The sequence below is a fragment of the Lygodium microphyllum genome, chromosome 12, assembly GCF_053477565.2.
Source record: "Lygodium microphyllum isolate KBCC chromosome 12, Lygodium_microphyllum_v1.1.10, whole genome shotgun sequence".
In the NCBI taxonomy this organism is placed as follows: domain Eukaryota; kingdom Viridiplantae; phylum Streptophyta; class Polypodiopsida; order Schizaeales; family Lygodiaceae; genus Lygodium; species Lygodium microphyllum.
In genome coordinates, this window is record NC_141146.1 from 120,453,308 (window position 1) to 120,474,735 (window position 21,428).

The following is a 21,428-nucleotide window of genomic DNA, read 5'->3' on the forward strand; positions in this document are numbered from 1 at the left end:
TGTTCTTAAGGTATTCTGGAGGAAATTTTAGTAGTTTTAGTCTCTTCCCATACATGAACCACCTCTTCCTAGCCTTGTACTTTTTTTTCTATATCCATAACATAGTCCCATGTTCCAAGTCAATATATCCCATTTCATCTTCACATCCATCCTTTTATATATTACACAAACCCCATGTTTATCAACCCCAAAGATAAAAGTCCAAATTTCAAAGCACACACTAACACACAAACCTCATTCTAAACATCACATCGGAAAACAAAACTTTGTATTTCATGTAAACATTTTCATTCCCAACTCATTGATATAAATAAAGATATTTCTCAACATCAAGTATACATTGGATCGACAAGTTTTCAAATAGAAACATTAAAAACCATATGATTGATCTATAAGTCTTTAATGAGGAAGAAAATTGTAAGGTACATAGTATGGGTACCTCTGTCAAAAGCATAATATGACTCACTACAAGGATAATCAAAAGGTGATGTAGAGTTAGTGTTACTTTTCATGTGGAGATGGTGTGTTTTAGGTAGTCCAAGTTAGATATTCACATGTTTAAACTGTAATAGCTGACATCCCTGACTCAACTCTATCACTACGCCGTTGCGTATAAATATGATCACCTTATGATGAGATCTTATTCCCTTGACTAGTCTTGGATCCCATCTTCATCCGTACCAACTTCTATTCAAATGCATAAATATAGCTGGAGAGGTTGGCCTCTCATGTATGATCTGAATTTATCTCCTCAACCTCGGGGAGTGCACCTATAGGGTATTTAATCGCAGACAAGCTCCTTTCCTCTTTCTGCCTCCTATGGAAGTTATCCCCTATTGGAACAAATTAATGGTTAAGTGTGTACATGTGTCAAATCTAAATGTGTCCTACACTGAGTGGTTGCATGTGACTCTTCATATGCATGCCGCCCCAATGTATTCATCTCTCTTACAACAACAAGAATAGATTTCTAAGTGCAATCTCTGTGAGTGTCATGTCTGAGAGGATTCTCTGCACGAATGCAATCCTTCCTCTTCTCTACATGGTATCAAGGGGTCAGACAATCCCCTGTGGGTGTTCTTCCTTGTGCCCTCAACACTCATAATCCCTTCAAGAGATTTTCCACAAGATGAAGCCCTGTGCGTGGCGACAAATCTGCCTCTAGCCAAGATGAAGGCGCATCATCCTCCGAGTTAGCACCCAAAATTTTACCTGTAGCAGAAATCAACCTAGAGAATGACGGCCAAGGTGCGATGCTAAAAGAGGCACCGTCTAAGCCCTCCATCTCTATTTTCGGCCAAGGTGTATCCAAGACATCCTCTCAGCCGAATTGCGAAGAACCCTCTTTAGGCAATCTAGAGATTGTTATTCCTCTTCCCAAATCTGGAGACATCATACCAAGCATTAAGTTTCATTCTATTCGAGGAGCCTTGCAAGATGATGCTTACCATGATCTCCTTGAGTGATGAAGGCTGTGTAGCCTGTAGACAAGCGACTCAAGCGACTCAATTTGCTCATTAGGGCTTCTTGCAAGTGGGTGGCTCTTTTTCCAAAGTCTTCAACCTTGGTGGTGTCTCCAACAAAATTGATTTGTGGGCATCTGTGTGTTTTCTTATTTGCGTAGATGCTGGACCAGTGGTATCATCCTTGAGTTAATGGCCAACGTTCAACACCACATCAACACCTTTCAATGTGGCGACGCATTTTTCCTCCTGATTCAACTCCAATCCTATTTGTGCGCCCTACATCACAGACCATAAAGAAGGCATCCCAGAAATTTCTCTGGTCAAGCAATCAAATGCTTTATTTCAATGCCCAGAGACTATCAAGGCCTGGTCCTGCATCTTAGATAGAGAGGGCTATCCGACAATTGTCCTAGTCAAGTGAACCTCTGATGCTTGATGTGCATACACCAGGGCTATCCAATATTAAAAGGCTTGTTCTTGCTTTGGTGTATGCCAAATTAATTGGGATCTATTGCGTAGGTGTCGATCTCTCCATCAACCCAACTAGCACTTATTCAAAGCAAGAATTTACAAATAAAAAAATTTAGAGTTTCTAAGAAGCAGGATTTTTAATGTAATCTGGATTCATTAGAAGATCCCTCTCTAGTGATCCTATTGAATATGTGGCTGTTGAGCTAGCTATAAATGGTCATGATGATTTTGGAGATGATGATCAATTTGTCAATGCTCGATATTGCGATGTTTTCTACATGCAAAATGGTGATCTAGAATATGGATATTCTGATGGTGATTCCAAAGTGATTTATCAGAGTCCTTTTGTTGATGTACATGTTTTTAATGCTGCAAATCAATTCGATTATCCAAGACCATGATCATGGTTGGGATGACAATGACGATGACGCAGAGCAGAATGCAGATTATGTTTATGATGCTAAAAAGGTTTCTAGGAAGGCCAATTCGATGTCTGGAATGTTTCATTTCTCTCTATTGAGGGGGAGTAATGGTCAAGTTCAAGATCGAGAAATGCAGACTCAGTTATGGATATATCAAGATGTTGATGTCGGCATCAAAATGAAGACGAAGCTCATTATGTTGCTGATCATCAAAGCTACATTGCACCCAGGATAAATGCATTTCATGCTTGTAAAAGATTTATAGCATATAGTTTAGGATGTGGAACACCATGATCCTCTTACACTGAAATGGGGTGCATCTAGTTTGACAATGAACAATAAAACTCTTGTCCAAACTTTTCCCATTAAGGTGGAGTGTTGGAACAAATTAATGGTTAAGTGTGTACACGTGTCAGATGTAAATGTGTCCTCCACTGAACGATTGCATGTGACTCTTCATATGCATGCTGCCCCAATGTATTCGCCTCTCTTACAACAAGAAGAACAGATTTCTGAGTGTCATGTCTGAGAGGATTCTCTGCAGGAATGCAATCCTTCCTCTTCTCTACATCCCCTCCATTGTCCATTCGAAGGTCTCATGGCCTGTTCCAACGACAATCCAGTCAATGGAGCAATGGATGGGAGTAAGCAGAGGGTTATAGATTCTCAACTGGGTGTCACATCCAACTATAATACTCCAGGCTCAGAGATGTAGCCCTTGCGCAAAGAAGAAACTCGGGACGAAGCGATCTGCCAACCTTTAGAGCTCCTCCTGCTCCTCAAACACACTGACTTGCAGAAGCTCACGGCCGGGGTGTCAAGGTCAAGTTAGCTGCGCCCGCCTTCTTCTTCAAGGAATCTGATGTCGCCTTCCAGTGTTCCCAGCAAGAAGTCGATCAAAACCACAAACGTCCCCAGCAAACCCGATCTTCGGCTGATTCATGATGGGCTCCTTTTAAAGATGTAGAAAGCTCTCCTCGTCCTCCCATTGTTTGATCTGAAGCGTCCTCTAGATTCAGAATTCTGCTCTCCTCTAAACGCCCATCCCGTAGTCCACTTCACGCTCCCTCGTCTTCATCGATTGGATGATGTTTCTTCCTTCATGTGGTTCAGCATGATTTTCTTTTCTTGGACAATGGCAACTTAAACTCATTTGTAAGTTCTTCAAACAACTCGTTCAATGTATTTCCTCGTTATTCTTCTTCATCCCATGATATAATTTCACCAAACTCCATCCTGTAATTGCATAAATTTTAGACATACACATACGTAAACTCACTCCCCAACCTATTTGTCATTCACCAACTACTAATACTCACGATCACAAGTTATTTTCCTAGCTAAGAGAACTTCAAGTAGTTATGGCCCCTTGGAGTTACTTGGATACTTAAATATTATTTTCTTTTGTTAGAGAGCACATATTTCGGGCCTAGTAAAGATGAGGGGTTTAATTGCTAGAATAGAATGAGCCCATAAGATAGTTGTTTTATTCCTTTTCGGCTATTGTATAGTAGTTAGAATCTAGGTGTGTGCATCTGCTTCGCTTTGTTTTAGAGATAGGAATCTAACACATGAATGTTTTCTGAGCTAAAAATATGCAAGTCTGGGAAGATCAATCAAAGCCCAGTAATCACAATAAATAGAGGCATGTTTTCTAGCATTGAACTTTGCACCCATAGGGGGGTTGGTCACTATGCACGTCACTGCACATGTTTAGATGCAATGCATTGGGGTTTGTGATATCCCTTCTTTTCAAAGTACTACCATGCCAAGGGGGGGAAACAAACTTGATTGCACCATTGTTATGCAATGTACGGCATGAGGTCCAATGGAGCTATATTAGGTAAACATAGTTTCACGAGCATGTGAGAGGGCACCATCATTGGGCACTTAGCTTTTGGCACTGGACATTGAGGTGAGGCAACCCATTCAATGGGCATTCATGTAAGGACACATGTCCCTTTTTTATCATTCTAATTTCAAAGGGTGCTAGGTTAAGAGCAGTTTCCTTCTTCAACAAGAGATAAGGAAAAAAGGAGATAAGATTGGGAAATAACTAAGTACTATTGGCCCAAAGTTTTGGGAAAGTATTGTTCTAAATATTGTATCTCTTTTGATTGTAGAGGTTAGCTTGGGACTACTACATGGGGATGGCATGTATATGTGAAGTATGATTGATTCTGGGTGTTAATGTGTTTTTTCTGCTTGATTGAGCATATCTACATAGGTATGTTAAGTAGCAAGCATGGTTGCCCCAACATGAGTGCTTATGCTTACGGTGTGTAAGAAAGACCCGAGAAACCCTTATGCCAAGGCCAAAAAAACATCTTCAATGGTGCACATGAAAGAAGATGGAACAAGAAGCTCATCTAATAAGAAGAAAGAATCTTTGAGTGTTTTCTTGAGCATCAACTGCTTTGGTAGGGGGACTACATCATGGACAAGAAAGGAGTTTCAGACGGTCTACCAAATCAAAGGAAGAAAGGATGGAAATTTGTTGTATAGCAAGCTAGAATCTAAAGTAAAACTATTGTTCACTTTCTTGCAAAGCTCATTACCCTCCAATGGAATAGTGGATTGATACAAGCTTGAGTACATGCCTAAGCTCCATCCAAACATATCTCAAAATACTACGAAGCACTACCAAGTTTCTTTGATCTAGAAAGAGTCAATCATTTACGAGTGGAAAAATGGTTTTAGAAGTGAGTTATCAACTAAATCATAGCCTTTGATACTAGTTTTACAAACAATCTTCCTAAGTTTATAACCACAATTTCTTTCACTTTGATAATATGTATAACATGCTTATCTAATGAATCCCTTGATAGTAAGATTTCAATAGTCCATCAAGGGATATATCTAGGTGACTCCATTCGAAACTCCCAAGAAATATCCGAACTTTGTAACCTAGGATCACATGAGTCTACCCTCATAGGAGATGCTTACTAATACTTTGAGACTTACAACCCTATGACCAAGGCAATAATTGAGTGAAATAATACTTCTAAGACAAGTTCTTAGATCAAAATACTTCTATCCACATAAGCTTTAATGAGTGCAATACATCAATCTCTACACAAGCAAGGCAAGAGCTTAAAACAAGCTAGATATAGCTGTATGATGCACTTGAATCAAAACATGCCCATAAATAACATGATCTCTCAGTAAAAACTTTAAAACTATTGTAATTTCAACATAAAATCCATGTGCTCTTTCACTCACAACAGTATGGAAAAAGAGAGCCAAATCTATATTCAAAAGCCCTCATTTCGGGTACTGAACATGTAAGAGGTAGTAGCTGCAAATCAAGGCAAGATCCTTTATAAGATCTTACTGTAGAACTTCAAGCTTGCAAATCTTTATATAAAAACAATAGAATAGTCCTAAATCTCACCCAAATATGTCACAATATTTTATCCATAAGTATCTATTAGTCCTCTCCTTGTTTACTTCAATACTTCTTATTGAATTTGTTTTCTTTTGTATAGGCCTTCTGGTTGGTTGTAACTTATTTTGATCATAATTTTCTCCTAGAAACAAAGAATAGGGTAATCTTGGTACTTGGATCAAAGCAAACATACCTGATTGACGAGGTTATAATGGTAAAATGTTCAAGTTCCTCCAAGAATAGTCATAAATGCTTCACTTTTTGATATTTTGTGGCTTGGACGAGTTGTTCCACTCAAGATAATTCCTTGCATGTATTTAAATCCATCCAAATATCTCATTGAGTTACTAAAACTTAAAATTGGATACTCAAACTATCTCAAATATCAGTTCTCTCCGTAGAAAACCATGTGAAGACTCACTACCATATATCCCCCATGTGTCTTTGCATAAATTGTCTTTCCTATGGTTTTCCTTTAGTAAACATGTAACCATGTGACATCCACCCTCTCAAAACTACATAAAATCTTTGTATAAATGGTATTAGCAAGCTTGCTTCACAACATATGGTCCAAACTATCTTTTGAAAACTTATAAGATAATATTGTGTTGATTATCAAGACTACTAGTACACACTAGTACCCTATCCCTTTCTCAATGGCTTTTAGTCTCAACATGTGTCTTCTATCAAACCTCTCTTTATTGTGAAGTCTAGTGTCCCTCAACCTCTGCACTACAATCTCTATGTTTTTAGGTCTTCTTTCTAAGTAGTGGATTCTAAGCGCTAAGAGCTAAGATCGAAGAGCTCTAAATCTAAAATGTGACATGAGATTTGAGAGAAGATACAAGTTAAAGTAATATGGTTATTGTTTAGGTAATGATCAAAAGAGAATTTCTTTTTAAAAATATGAATTGAAATTTTGAACCTAATTCACTTGAGTAAAAGTTTGTATCTAGTCACATCAGTCTTCTTCATGTCTATTGCTTATGAGTTCAAGCCTCCATAGCTAAACTGTGTTCAAGTTCCATGTTTGCTAACACTTTTCATGGTGACATCTTTAACCTTAAGACTTGGATCACCTTTCTTTTTTCTATATAGAGGCATATTTAAAATATTGAAAGCCTTCACATTAGAATGGGGGACTAGCTCAAGGACCTTTGAAAACCTATATCTCAACCTATTCAAAATTATCATGTCTTTATACATAAGTTTAAGCGTATGTGCATAAGCAGTACACACAAATATAAGAATATTGGAAAAACTCAATAAAAAAATATTCTATATAACCTCTTGAATATAGTTGAGAGTTGCTCTAGTCCATCTAAAACTATCAAGAATATGCTTGTCACAAATTTGTCTGACAAGCCTTTGAAAAGATGGTTTTGAAATTGCATTATCCAGAGCCTTCACAATTGCACTTCGAATCTCCTTTCGGCATCTAACATGTGAAAGGTAAGAAGGATTGAAGCTTGGTTGAAAGAGCTATGGTGGGAGAGCAAGAGCAATAAAGAGAGAGAGACTATATGGGAACTCCAATAGTCACAATGTGTGACCAAGCTTTCATTTATTCAAATTGTCACTAAAATAATAAATAATAAAGTGACGATGATGGGCACTCGCCACCTGTAATGTGCAGTGGCGGGTACTATTAGTATAGTAATATATGGGTGGCCAGACAGAGACGCATTTATTCCCATCAACCTCCCACTTAAAGGCAAAAATGCCACAGTGAGAAGTGAAAAGAAAAAGAAAAGAGATAAAAATGTGTTTATGTACAACAGGATGAGGAAAAACATCATCTCATTAAATGCCCATCAATATCTTAAGGAAGGCAAAGTACACAATAGTGAGGCTTTTCCCGAGCAGATCTATAGGATTTTTGTTAGTGGAGATCTTGACAAGGTCAACATAGTTGTCCTCCATGACCTACGTATGAAGTGATACCTCACCTCAATGTGTTTCATCTTCACATGGAAGACCAGATTCTTGGCTGGCTAAATAGGACTCATAGAATCCAAATGCAACGTAGGTATAGAATCAATCCCAAGGTCATGAACCAAACAGCCCAACCATACGGCCTCCTTGCAAGCCTCAGTGGCTGCAACATACTCAGCCTTAGTGGTAGAGAGAGCCATGCACTTCTGAACCTTGGACATCCAAGACACAGTACCTCCAGTATAGGTGAATACATAGCCAGAAGTGGACTTCCTAGTATCTGCATGTCCTGCATAATCAGAGTCTGTGTACCCTACAGTTCTTGTATCCTAGCTGCCATATAGCAAATACATGTATCTGCTATTCCTTTCAGGTATCTCATGATACCCTTCATGGCATCCCAATGTTTCTTGCCAAGTGTAGCCCTATAGCATGCTAGAACACCAACTACAAAGGTAATATCTCGATGGGTGGCTATCATGGCTACATCAAACTATCCACGGTTGATACATAAGGGATCTTAGCCATCTCAGCCCTCTACTCATCTGTCTATAGACAATCGGCTTATGAGATCTTCATATAAGAAGTTAATGGAAAACTAAAAGGCTTCATGTCATGCATGTGGAAACACTCAAGGACTTTATGAATGTACTCCCTTTGTGAGGGGTAGAGTAGTCCTTGATGTGTGTTGCGTTTCATGCACATACCAAGAATGTGAGAGGCATGTCCCCAATCCTTCATCTCAAAGCTCTTCTTTAGCTGAGATTTAAGAGCATCCACCTCATCATGAACTTTTCCTACTATTAGCATATCATCCACATAAAGTACCAAAATAAGTAATGATCTATCACGGGCTGTTTTCTTGTAAAGATATGGATCCATAGCACTCCTGATGTATCCCTGTGAGTGCATAAAGGCATGAGACTTATGATACCACTCTCTAGGTGCCTTCTTCAAGCCATAAAGACTTTTCTTCAACTTGCACACTAGGTGCTGCCTACCAGGTTCTGCAAAGCCCTTAGCCTACTTCATGCAAATCTCATTATGCAAATCCCCATGCAAGAATGCAGTCTTAACATCCATCTGATACATGTCTAAGTCAAGTTGGGTGATTAAGGCTAAAACCAAGTGTAGGGCAGTCATCTTGACCACATGAGAAAAGACTTCATCAAAGTAAACTCCATGCTCCTACTTAAAACCCTTAGCACAACAAGTCTTGCCTTATAAGCCGGGTTGGGGTGCCTAGGGGTACTTTTCAACTGGTACACCTATTTTCATGGCAAAGACTTCTTGCCATTAAGCAATGCAATCAAATCCCAAGTCATATTCTTATATAGGGAGTCCATCTCACAATGCATAGCCCTATCCCAGGAGTGAGTATCACCCCTGTGCATAGTCTCATTATAGGTGAGAGACTCTCTTACATCTGTAACCAATATATAATGCATCGAGGGCTCAAATCTATCAAATGGACATCTAGCTCTAGTAGACCATGTCACTGTAGGCTTTGCTGCATGTCTAGCATCATGTCCAACACCATGGCCATGTGTACCAAGTGCTGTTGTAGGATGTCCAACTGGTTGTGTAGGAGCATGTGGCTCCTCCATGAATATAACCATGTGAATCTCTACCACCTTCTCAAGCTGCCTATGCATCTTGTCTTCATGGAAGACTATATCATGGCTGCGGATGACTTTTCGCGCTTGCAGATCCCAGTGGGTATAACCCATCTTGCATACATCTCCATGGCCAAGGAAAATGCACTTGACACTCTTAGAATCCAACTTAGTGCTCTTGCCCTTGGATACATGGCATAATGCCTCACATCCAAAGACATGTAGATGTGCATAAGACGGAGGTTTCCCAATCCACACTTTCTCTACAACTTGGAAATCCAAACCACCAAAAGGTGATCTATTTATGACATACATAGCTATACTGATTGTCTCATCCCAAAAGCTTTGTGGTAGGCCTATATGGATAAGCATATTTTGTACACGCTCCTGGATGGTTCTATTCATCCGCTCAGCCAAACCATTCTGGGGTGGGGTATAGGAGGCGGTCAACTTATGCTTGATACCCCTCTCGTCACATACCTGCTCAAAGGCACATGACACATATTCTCCCCCATTGTCATTCCTAAGGCATTTCTACTACCAGACTTCTTATGCATATTCTTAGTCTGTTTGCCATAAAGACAATACTCACATGAATCAAAACATGCATAGTCAAGGGATGGTAAGTACTGCAAAACCAGAAAGCATTTTCATTCCCTTCAAGGACATATGGCCCCAACAAGCATGCCAAAGAGATACATGTGGGATGGAACTGACTGACAAAACATGGTCAATAGAGGATCCATCAACTACAAGAGAATAGAGACTGCTAGTCTTGGCACCTCTAGCCAGCATAAGTTACCATAGGTGATCTTCCAGGCAAAATCCCCAAATAAAACATTAAAAACAACATCATCGAACTACCATACATACATAAGATTGCGTGTAAGCATAGGTACATGATGTACATCCTGTAATAGAAAAGTACTTCTAGTAGAGAACTGCAATCATAAATCCCCAATGCCAACAATAGCAAGTGACCTATCATCACCCAAGTGAACTCAACTAGAGATAGTGCGGTAGGAATGGAACCACTCACATCATGGTGTAACATGAAATGAAGTAGTAGATCCAAAATCCAACACTGCACATACATAGAGTGAATCTCTGTCAATGGCATAGCATCAGAAGAACTAGTTGTAAGTATGTACTCCGCATCGAAGTCATTAGTCTACATGACATTTATCTCCTTGATTTTCACACTGGATTTCATAGGCATAATGCTGCTATCAAAGGAATTTTCATGTACTTTGTCTTTCCCCTTCTCTTTGCGCTTCTCATTGCATAACTCATGGCATTGTGGGTGTATCTGACCCTTCTTGCTGCAATGATGATATGTCACATTAGCATTTCTTCCATGAGACTTGCTGCACGACTTACCACATGACTAAGGCCTAGACTTCTGCGAGTATCTACCATGTTCATACCCATGGTCATTCTTTCCAATACCATCTCTGCCTCTAACAGTCAAAGCATGCGACACATGAGAGGCATCCAAGTTCTTACGGCTGATCTCTTCTTACAAAATAGTACTCTCTACATTAGACAAGTTCAAAATAGTAGCAGAAGCACATGAGGTAGTGCGGAATACATCCCATGAATCACTCAGTGCCGCACAGGTCCATAAGATACTTCAACCAATACATCTGACTTGCTGGACTTTTCTTGTCATAGAGGTTCTTAATTTTATCCCAAAGCTGTTAAGAACTTTGTGCTTCCTCAACCACATTGTAATGCACCTGTTCAGTGTGAGAGACAAATGAGGGTACACTTGCATAACTCATCAAGATCATCCCATTCGTCATCAGTCATAGTTTTAGGATGCTTGCCATGCATCCTTAGTGGCTTCATCTGAGAATCCTGCACTAATACCTTCCAATATTGGTTCTATCAATAGGCATACTTTGTACCATCAAGCTTAGTGATGTTGAAGATAGCCTTGTTAGTGAAAAATATGCCGTACTATAGTTCAAAATGGTGCAGAGTTCAAAATTGCTTGCTATTTTTTGTTATAAATAGCAAAAATACCACCAAAACCAATGCAAAATGACCACAATGTGATAGCTAATGATGCTATCTACCCAATACCATCAAAAGTACATAAAATCAGAATGATTTAGCATGAAAATTCCATGTTAGTACATGCATAATTGCTTGCTATAATAAATTAGAGCCAAGTACAATGAGAGAAAACTATAGGCAAAATGAATGCTCCAAGTGAACCACTAACTGTCAAAGTATAACTAGCATCAAGCGGGCATAAATCAGCATGTGACAGTCATATGGACATTGAGAAAACACCCAAGCATGTCAAAAGAATCCGTCAGTAAGCTGACACATCCCGTGTGGTATAATAGGGCAAAGTATACACAACACTAGCAAGACCTGATATAAAGAGGTGTATGCTCAGGGAGTGCAAAGCCCAAATCAGCCCAAGTACATTTGTGAGGATCACCGCATATCAACGGTGCAACATCCAAGTGAAGATGCCAATCTCAAGTATTCGAATGCTCAAGTATCATAAACCACCTGGTCAATGTCTATCAAGCATATCAAGTTGCTCCCATTGGCACAAAATCCATAAATATCAATTTAAAAAACTCAACAAGGGCATATGATAGCCCCGGTGTCAAAAGATCCAAGATCAAGCATCAATAATACCTCCTTAGCATATCGGCTGTGTAGCATCCATAGACATCAAGTACATCCAAACTGTAACTCTGGCAAGCAGAGAAATACCGAACCAGAAATAGCCAAGGTAAGCTCTGGGAAATCAAATGTCAACACAAAGCAAGGCTCGATAGCATCTAACTCCAAGCAATGTAATGGGCATGTAGTAGTGGCATAGGCCAAGCCTGTCAAGATCGGTTAGATATAAGCAAAATACATGCCATAACTACAGTAGAGATAAAGATCCAAATGCTATGCAAAGAGAACTCAAGCTCAACCAATGATTTGAGACCAAATCCAAGCTCTATGTCGATCCTCGAGAGTCATTACATCAATGTATACATCCAAAGACAGAGCCCAAATGCAATAGGCATATCCAAAAATAAGCAAAAGAGCTTTATCCCTGAATATTACAGCAGAAAATAAATGTCTAAACCTGAACAAATAGTGGCTCAATCCAAGCTCAAAACCATAGGCAAACCATAGGCATATTTTCCCATATGTATAGGCACCAACCGGGCATAATGGAGTATCAAATGATCATGTAGCATAAGCATAAAACGTAACGACAGAGGGCTACCCTATTTTGGGCTGCTTATGGACTATGTAAAACTGTCAATCACTGAGTAAATTCAGCCCCAAAAGCATCTCACATCATAGGTATACATTCCCATAGCATTCAGGCGCATTCAACTGAGCAACCAATGTCAATCCCAACCAAGCATAAACATAAAGTGCATATGTAACATTATTTGTGGCTGCCTCTGGAGTGTGGAAAATAATCCTAGACTGAGGTAAATTAGTCCACAAATCAATGCCACTAATAACCACCAATGTCTAGCATCAAGCGGGTGTTTCCAAGTGGCAAATGAAGTGTTTTGAAGCTGCCAATGAGTGCCAAGGGAGGGCTAAAGTAAAAATTGAATATTTTTTGTAGGTCTTCAAGCTCGCCCAAACTGATGTGGGGCCTATGGAAGGGCTAGGCAAGGTTAAGGCAAGGTTGGGGGAGTACTCAAGGACCCCCAAGAGCTCCCTCTTGAAGGGCAAAGTCACCAGTAGAGAGTAGGCATCACAAGAAGCGAGAGGACATGGCTTCCATACTTCAAAAAACCTATGGAATAAAGTAAAATAACAAAAAAGAGCTCCAATACCTCTGAAGGAATGCCTTGATGGTGGCCAAATGGGCCAGATAGGAGACCCATTGAGTGTAGGCAATCGATAGGAAGCTGAAGGAGTCACAAACCAAGTTGGAACGCTCAAGCAACCATGCTCTAATACCATTTGAAAGGGGAGAAGGATCGAAGCTTGCTTGGAAGAGCTATGGCGGGAGAGCAAGGGCAAGAAAGAGAGAGATACCAAATGAAAACTCCAATAGTCACAATGTGTGATCGGGCCTTCCTTTATTCAAACTTTCACCATAAGAATAAAGAATAAAGTGATGGTGATGGGCGCCCACCACCTATACCACCACCTGTAGTGTGCAGTGGTGGGTATTGTCAATGTAGTAATACACAAGCAGTAAGGTAGAGACAGCTTTATCCCAAACAACATGGTGTGAAAACCTTCTCCTTGCCTTTGATTTCCTTGTAAGTTTGAAAGGCTTGGAGGGATGATGAATCTTTGAAGCAAGACCTCTAGGATGAACTTTCTGCTTCCTTGGAGTGATAAAAAACAAATAATACCTCAAAATAAGGATAGATCTCCAAATATCTAATATAATGTTATCTACGATAACTTAGTAGTAAATAAACACTAATCACATAGTCTACCTCAAATTTCAATAAAATAGTGTAAGTCCAAGACGTATGAAACACAAACTCACCTTTTGGACAAGAGAAACCTACACCCTCTGGCATTTCACATGTCACTTCTTTTTTGGATACATATTTCATCAAAGACAATTAATATCATGAAGTTTTACAATTCTCATAATATAATAGTGGTCATCTAGCAAATCTCACATCTTATTCTCAATGAGTTCAATTTGACCCTTGAAAGAATATCTATTTGAATGTTCACATCAATAATATTTAAATCTTATCCACCTGATTATCATCAACATTAGTGGAAGAAAAATTATCCTTCTGTGTGATCTAGCTACGTTGATCCATGATTCTATTTGAGAAAACCTGCATTCCTCTCGCGATGTATGAAACACAAGATAACTCTTGTCCATGGGGAGAGCCATGACTAATCATGTTTCATACGTCAGCCTCTTTCTAGGATTACTTAGTAAGATTCATTACACTAATAAAGAACTAGCTCAAATTTGTAAAAAATTTTACATTTTCTGAGGCCTTGGCATGTATGCTAGGCAATGAAATCTTCTTGAGTCACCTTGTGATGTAGACTAATTTTTCATTGTGACCAAGTTAGCCTTGTATTGGTCTTATTGAGCATAGAAAGAGATTTGTCTTCAAAAAATCTCTTTGCGGTTCAGAAATTAGATTTAAAAGGATGTTTGTTTACACATGTGGTTGTTGTAATGCGTAGCTAACTTCACACATGCGATAGATAGACTGTTTTTGCCTCGGAACTTGTGCCACATGTCACATTTTTGGTATGATAACCTTTCATGGCTCGCTTTTAAAAGGTAAATGATAATTTTTAGCATCTTCTTTTTCATTTTAAGGGTAGCTCTTTCAAATCAGTGCATAATACTTCTCTAATAAACGTGTGCAGTGACTACTGGCATATATATATGACAACTCAAGATCGAGTTTATGTTATATTTCCTGATAGAATATGTATTGCTAAATGATATTCAACACTACTTGGCAATCCTTGCAGCATGGGGTCAAAATGAGAAGAATTTTATAGGTTATAAAGAGGAATTGCTAGCAAGTCTTGATGTTGAGGAAGAGAATTTTCAAGACAGCTCTGTAGCCTTTCATTCATATATTAATCAGATTGTGGAATATGAAAAGGGGGGGGATACCTACGAAGGAAGAGTTCTTACAAACTCAACAGAGACTTGGTATTGATAACCTGAGGTATGAAGAGAAAATAAAGTCTCCATTGGAGGAGAAACCAAAAGGTCCAAAAAATCTTTATGATGATAGTATTCTTGAAGAAGATGAAAACCCTAAGATATGAAAGATAATTCTAAGATATCCATTGTGATTTATATTAGAGTATGTTATGCATTATAGACAAATATTATTGGATATTTATCTAGTGACATCTTACACTATTGTGGTTTATTATGCAGATAAAAATTGAAGATGCAAACAACTTTCTTGGAAGAGCCAAGGGCTCAAGGTTATTGAAGCTTGGCAAAAGTCAAGGCCTTGGTTATTATGTTGGAAACTTAAATAATCAAACAGGTGCAATTTATCATAGCATGTTGTCAAGCTCTCCAAGCTTACCAATAATGGCTTTGAAAGCTATCTCCAAGCAAGAAACTCGAAATCCTAGGACCGACAATGTCGGCCTAATGCGATCAGGAACCGATTGTTATATCTAATCATGATACCGTGATTAGAAGACACTGTTGATGGGTAGAATAGTCCCATAGTTGATGCGACACTTGTGCAACAAGTTGCAGAGTCGGATGATCTTGTGATTTGATCACAAGGGAATGGCCAATTCCTTGGAATGAGATTGGTAGATTTTTACACAAGTTTATCTTGCAAGAGGATGAACAATTGTCCTGATATAGGACCTTTCTTCGGTAAAGTGACCAAGATACGGGGATTAGATATTTGCTTGGAAGCAAAAGACCAATAAATAAATTGGAATAATATATGAACTTAAGGTATTGACTAAGTCGGGTTAATAGGGTACGGGCCTAACCTAGGATATAGGGTTAACAAATAAACCCTTGGGGATCTTGCCAAGTCGCAATTGATCCCAGATCGAGTGCTGGATGCATTTGAAAAGAAGGATTCACTTCTTAGCAGTTGGCCAAAATAGCGACCAATGGAAATGGTTGTGCTTGTAATAGTTTTTAAGAGCATTGTTTTGCTTTGTTTGCTCAAAGAATTAAAGGATAAATGGATATCTAATGCTTCAGGTTGAAGGCCTGAAGGGAGAGGCAGCTTCAGTTACCCTCGACTGCCTGCCTGACCCTAACCAATGGGGTTGTTAACCACGCCAGGAAGGTGGACCGAACCCGCTGCAAGAGGTCTATCCATTGAGCACTACTTGGAGCAGGAGGACGCTTGGGTGCCGGGGGGGGGGGGGGGGGGCTCTGGCCGTAAATCCCTCGCCTTATGGGCCCTGCGCAAGAGGCCAACGTGACTCGGGATTGGATCTCGAGGCCTGCATACTAGTCTATGGGCGGAATCTTGGATTAGTAATCCTTGTGGATTGCTGGATAGCCTTCGGGTGGATTATGGATAAGCCTACAGGCTGGACTTTATGTATTTCGAAGATAAATATGATAACCTTTTGAAAAGGAACTTGTTTGACATTGCTTTTCTATATCAAGTGCTATGATTACGTGAAGGAGCCAGTGCCTAACGGGCTAATTAAGAAAGATGATTGATACATGTCCAACTAAATGTGTTAGGCAATTAAATAACTTAAAAAACCTGAGGAAAGTGCACTGGATAAGGCCATGGGTCTGTCCTATGGATGGGTGGTCTCGGTTGGCCGGGAACTTTTCTCAATCATGATGGATAGCAAGAAGATCGTTCAAAGAATACGAACAAGAGGAGCGTTGACCTGAAGTCTAAGTTATAAATGATCCCGATTTATGATGTTTTATGGAAATGGAATGGGACTATGCCTTATGGCAGAGAGGTTAATCTTCGCATCCCTCTCGTTTTCCATTCTCCTTGAACCAAGTGCAGCGTGAATCCGCTTCGGACCTAGCATTTCTGCGTAAAGTAGTTTGCTCAGGTTCGATGCTAGTTGTCGTTTAGGAAATGACTGATAGAAAAAACCTTGATTGAGGTCGGTCCTAAGTGGGAACGGCCAGAATACTTCTACTACATGGCAGACGCGGAAAGTTCTAGATCGCAAACTCCGTAACATTCCATGGGAGTGCCGGGCGGAGCTTTCTAGACATCCTTTCCGATGGACTGCTAAGACGTGTCCTAAAGACAATAGGTAGACACGTTACAGTTGGTATCAGAGCCAACCAACAAAGGATTTGTTTTTAAGAAATCTTAATAAGATAAAGTAAAGCAAATGTTGCTGTTCCGAACATTTCCTTACTTTCAATGCTGTCTTGCAGAATTACGAAGCATGGAACAAGTTCTTAGTATTCTGAGTCATATTTATGACTGCGATGCATTCCTTGGATTATCAACAAAGGGTTGGGATGATGAACATCCTAGAGAATATTTATAATACATCGCCTTTGTACATGGAACAAAGATGGACGGGTGCCTCAGGAATCTACTATATAGCTACCCATCGGTTTGCATACCTTCAAACCAACCTAAAGAGGATCAAGTTGTTGGAAGACCTGAAAGTCGTGAAGCTGTTCATTTTTGTGGAGGCTCATGTAAATTCAACTTTACATATTCGAGGTCGGAGGGTTGAGCTGAACTCATATGTATATAAGGAAGTGACCCGTGTAATCCCCGCCAACAGGATCAAAGTGTTGGGGCGCCATGAGAAGAATGGGTTCCAAAAGGAAGGATACCCTGATCTTCCAACGACTTACCGATTCCTGAAGAATCCATGACCCGAAACCATACTATTATCCAGTTTCCATAGATAAATGTAATACAACATTATTCTTCCCAAACTAAATGTAAATAGTTTCCCTATCATCCCAAGAAATGTTGTATTCCGAAAGGGCTATGCCCATATAAATACAATAAGAATTCTTTTTATCAATGTCTGTTTGTGCATGAGAATTGATAAGAAGTTAAGTGGTTAGATTGCTTGGTTGATAGCTAAAATGGAGATGAAATATAAATTGTAACGATTAACGAGTAATAACGTTAAGAAACCTTTATCCATGCACAACCCCAAGTACAGATTCCTAGTTCACCTCCTACATCAAGTACTGTTGTAATCCAGGAGAAGAAGTTTCTTCTCAAGAAGATTAAGCCGCCCGAATTTGACGGGAGAGGCAGGTTCGTCCAAGCAGATGCTGAAATTTGGATTGAATCCATAGAGGATTACTTTGAAGTAGCGGGTATTGCACCGGCCAACCAGGCTATACTCGCCAAGCTGAAACTCACCGGTGAGGCCAGGCTTTGGTGGAAGAAATGGTGCAGAGATCAAGGGATCGCGGAGGGATCCGTTACCTAGAAAAATTTGAAGAAAGCCGTGTAGGGAAAATACTTACCACCTGCGTATTTACACACAGAAAATGAATGAGTTCTACGAGCTAAAACAGCTGGGACTCACTCTTGACACATACTACTCCAAATTTGTCTCACTTCTTAAGTATGCACCACAGATGGACATGACACAGTAGGTGTCAAATTTTTGTAATACCCGTCTCGAATCTATGCGCCTATCGGATCTTCAGGACGCACTCATTCGAGCTGCCCTTATAATTCAGGAGGTGCAAACTAGACCAAGAGGTAACAAAACTTGGTCTTATAATGACCCAAACAGAGGAGCATTCAGGCCTCAAATGAAGAGAGTTCAAGATTAGAATCAGGAACAAAGAAAGAAAGCAAGGACTAATAATATCAATAACTTTGTCCCTACTCAAAGCAATGGCCAAAACATTCGTTGTTTCCACTGCAATGAGCCCAGTCATTTCAAGAGGCAATGTCCCAAGCTTGGAGGAGGACATTGCCAAGCACCTTTCCAAGGAATGGGCCGTGGTCAGGGAACTGCTACCCGAGGCAGAGGAAGAACCGCCTGCGTTTCCAATAGGCAAATGTGCAAAGAAGAAGAAGATCCGACCATGGAAGCAAATTTTGAAAGGGCGACAGTCTATTCCGCTCTTCACAAGAAAGGGCTGAATCGTCAATTCTCGGTGATTCAGACACCGTCGAACTATCAAGGTAAAGGTTTCAAATCCTTGATTGATTGTGGTAGTACACATTCCTTTATCTTACCAGCTTGTGCAAAAAGATTAGGAATAGCCATAGTAGAAGCATCTATCTTGCTTGTGGAATTGGCAAATGGTCATGAGGTCACTTGTACTAAGCAAACTGCTAAGGTGGAATTCTTTCTGGGAGGAACGATGACTTCGGTCGAATTTAGAGTCATGAATTTAGGTATCCATGAGTGTCTACTTGGAATGGATTGGATTAAGCCTAATGATGCCCACATTCATTGTGGAAAGGGCCAAATTTCCTTTCAAAACTCTGAAGGGGAATTGGTCACAACTCAGGGTGAGGCTGGAGTGCCAAAAATTCAATTGGCCAAAGCATCTCAGATCATAAAGGGAGTCAAAAAGGACTACATGTCTACTTGATTAAGCTCAACAAGTTAGATCAGAAGCAGGAGTCTAGTGAAGGACCTTCATGGCTAAAGGAATACGTGGATGTATTTCCTAAAGAGTTGACAGAACTCCCTCCTCAAAGAGAAGTGGATCATGAGATCAAGCTAGTACCAGGAGCTGCGCCAATTGCAAAGAGACCTTATAGAATGTCCATACCGGAAGCAATTGAGCTGAAGGAACAACTCAAGCAACTGCTAGATCAGGGCTACATCCGTCCTAGCAATTCACCATGGGGAGCTCCAGTACTGTTCCAAAAAAAGAAAGATGGAACACTTCGATTATGTATTGATTACAAAGGGCTGAATCAATCAATGTCAAGAACAAGTATCCTATTCCTAGAATAGATGAGCTTCTTGATCGCCTTCAAGGTGCGAAGATCTTTTCCAAGATTGACCTCAGGTCTGGTTACTATCAGATAAGGATCAAGGAAGAAGATATCCTAAAGACGACATTCAACACAAGATATGGGCACTTTGAGTTCCTAGTTATGTCATTCGGGCTTACGAATGTGCCTGCCACCTTCAATAGGTTAATGCAGGATATCTTTAGACCATATCTTGATGACTTCGTACTCGTCTTCTTCGACGACACTTTAGTCTATTCCAAACAAGAAGAGGATCATGAATCCCATTGTCCTTGAGATAATGAGGGCACATAAGCTGTATGCTAAGATGAAGAAGTGTGCATTCTTCAAGCGTCAGATTGAATATCTGGGATTCATTGTATCAGCGGAAGGGATCTCAGTGGACCTAGCCAAGGTCAGAGATGTGCTAGAATGGCCAATACCAACAACTGTCAAAGAAATACGCAGTTTCCTTGGATTGATAGGATGGTTTAGGGTCTTCATAAAAAATTATGCCTTGATTGCAGCACCTCTGACGGACTTACTGAAGAAGCAAACATCCATTGCATGGTCAACTCCCGAACAAGCCAGCTTTGATAGATTGAAGAAAAGTTTGGTATCAGCACCTATCCTAAAACTTCCAGACCTCAATAAGGAGTTCGAGATAGTAACTGATGCTAGCGCACTTGCCCTCGGATGTGTGACTGATCATAAGAGTCTCAAGTGGATCTTTACCTAGAACGAGCTCAACATGAGGCAACGTCGGTGGATTGAAGTGCTGGAGGAGTATGACTTTGAAATCAAGTATCGACCGGGAAAGGAGAATGTAGTTGCTAATGCACTCAGTCGCAAGGCATTCCTTAATTCCCTAATCTTGTAGAACCCATCAACAGCTAGATCTCTAGCCACAAAGGTATCCATGCCAAACAACCCAATACTTGAGTTAGCTAGAGAGGAAGCATGCCATGATCCAGCCTATCAAAAGTTGCTAAGGGAGATCTCTATCAAGGATCAGGACCAAAAGCTGTAGGCTAAGTATTATGAATTCTCTATCAATAGTGGACTCCTCTACTATAGAATAAGAGTATGTATACCGGCAAGCCAATCACTTAAGCAGAAGATATTGTGGGAAGCTCATGATTCCCCTTTCTCATGACATCCTGGCTATGCCAAGACTCTCAATGCAGTTAGAAAGAGCTACCATTGGGAGAGGCTTAAAGGTGATATTCTCAAATATGTCACTGAGTGTTTGTCTTGTCAAGGTATCAAAGCCGAACATGTCAAGATGCCAAGGAAGTTGCAACCACTTGACATTCCCCAAATGAAATGGGAATTCATCAGTATGGACTTTGTTGTTGGCCTACCCCAAGTTCAAGGAGGATACAACTCCATTATGGTTGTGGTTGACATGCTGACTAAGGTTGCACATCTTATTCCAGTAAAGACAAACTATAAAGCTTCAAACATTGCAAGGTTGTTTATCAAGGAGATATTCAAGCTACATGGGCTACTCAGAAGAATCATTAGTGATCATGATTCTCTCTTCACATTACACTTTTGGAGAGCCATCTTTGAAGCCATTGGGACTCAACTCTGTTTTAGCACAGCTTACCATCCCCAAACGGATGGCCAAACAGAGCGAGTCAATCAAATCATCGAGGATATGCTTAGGGCATAGTGCTATCGTGAACCAAAAAGGTGGATTCAATACTTACCTTTGGTTGAATTTGCCTATAATGCTTCTTACCAAC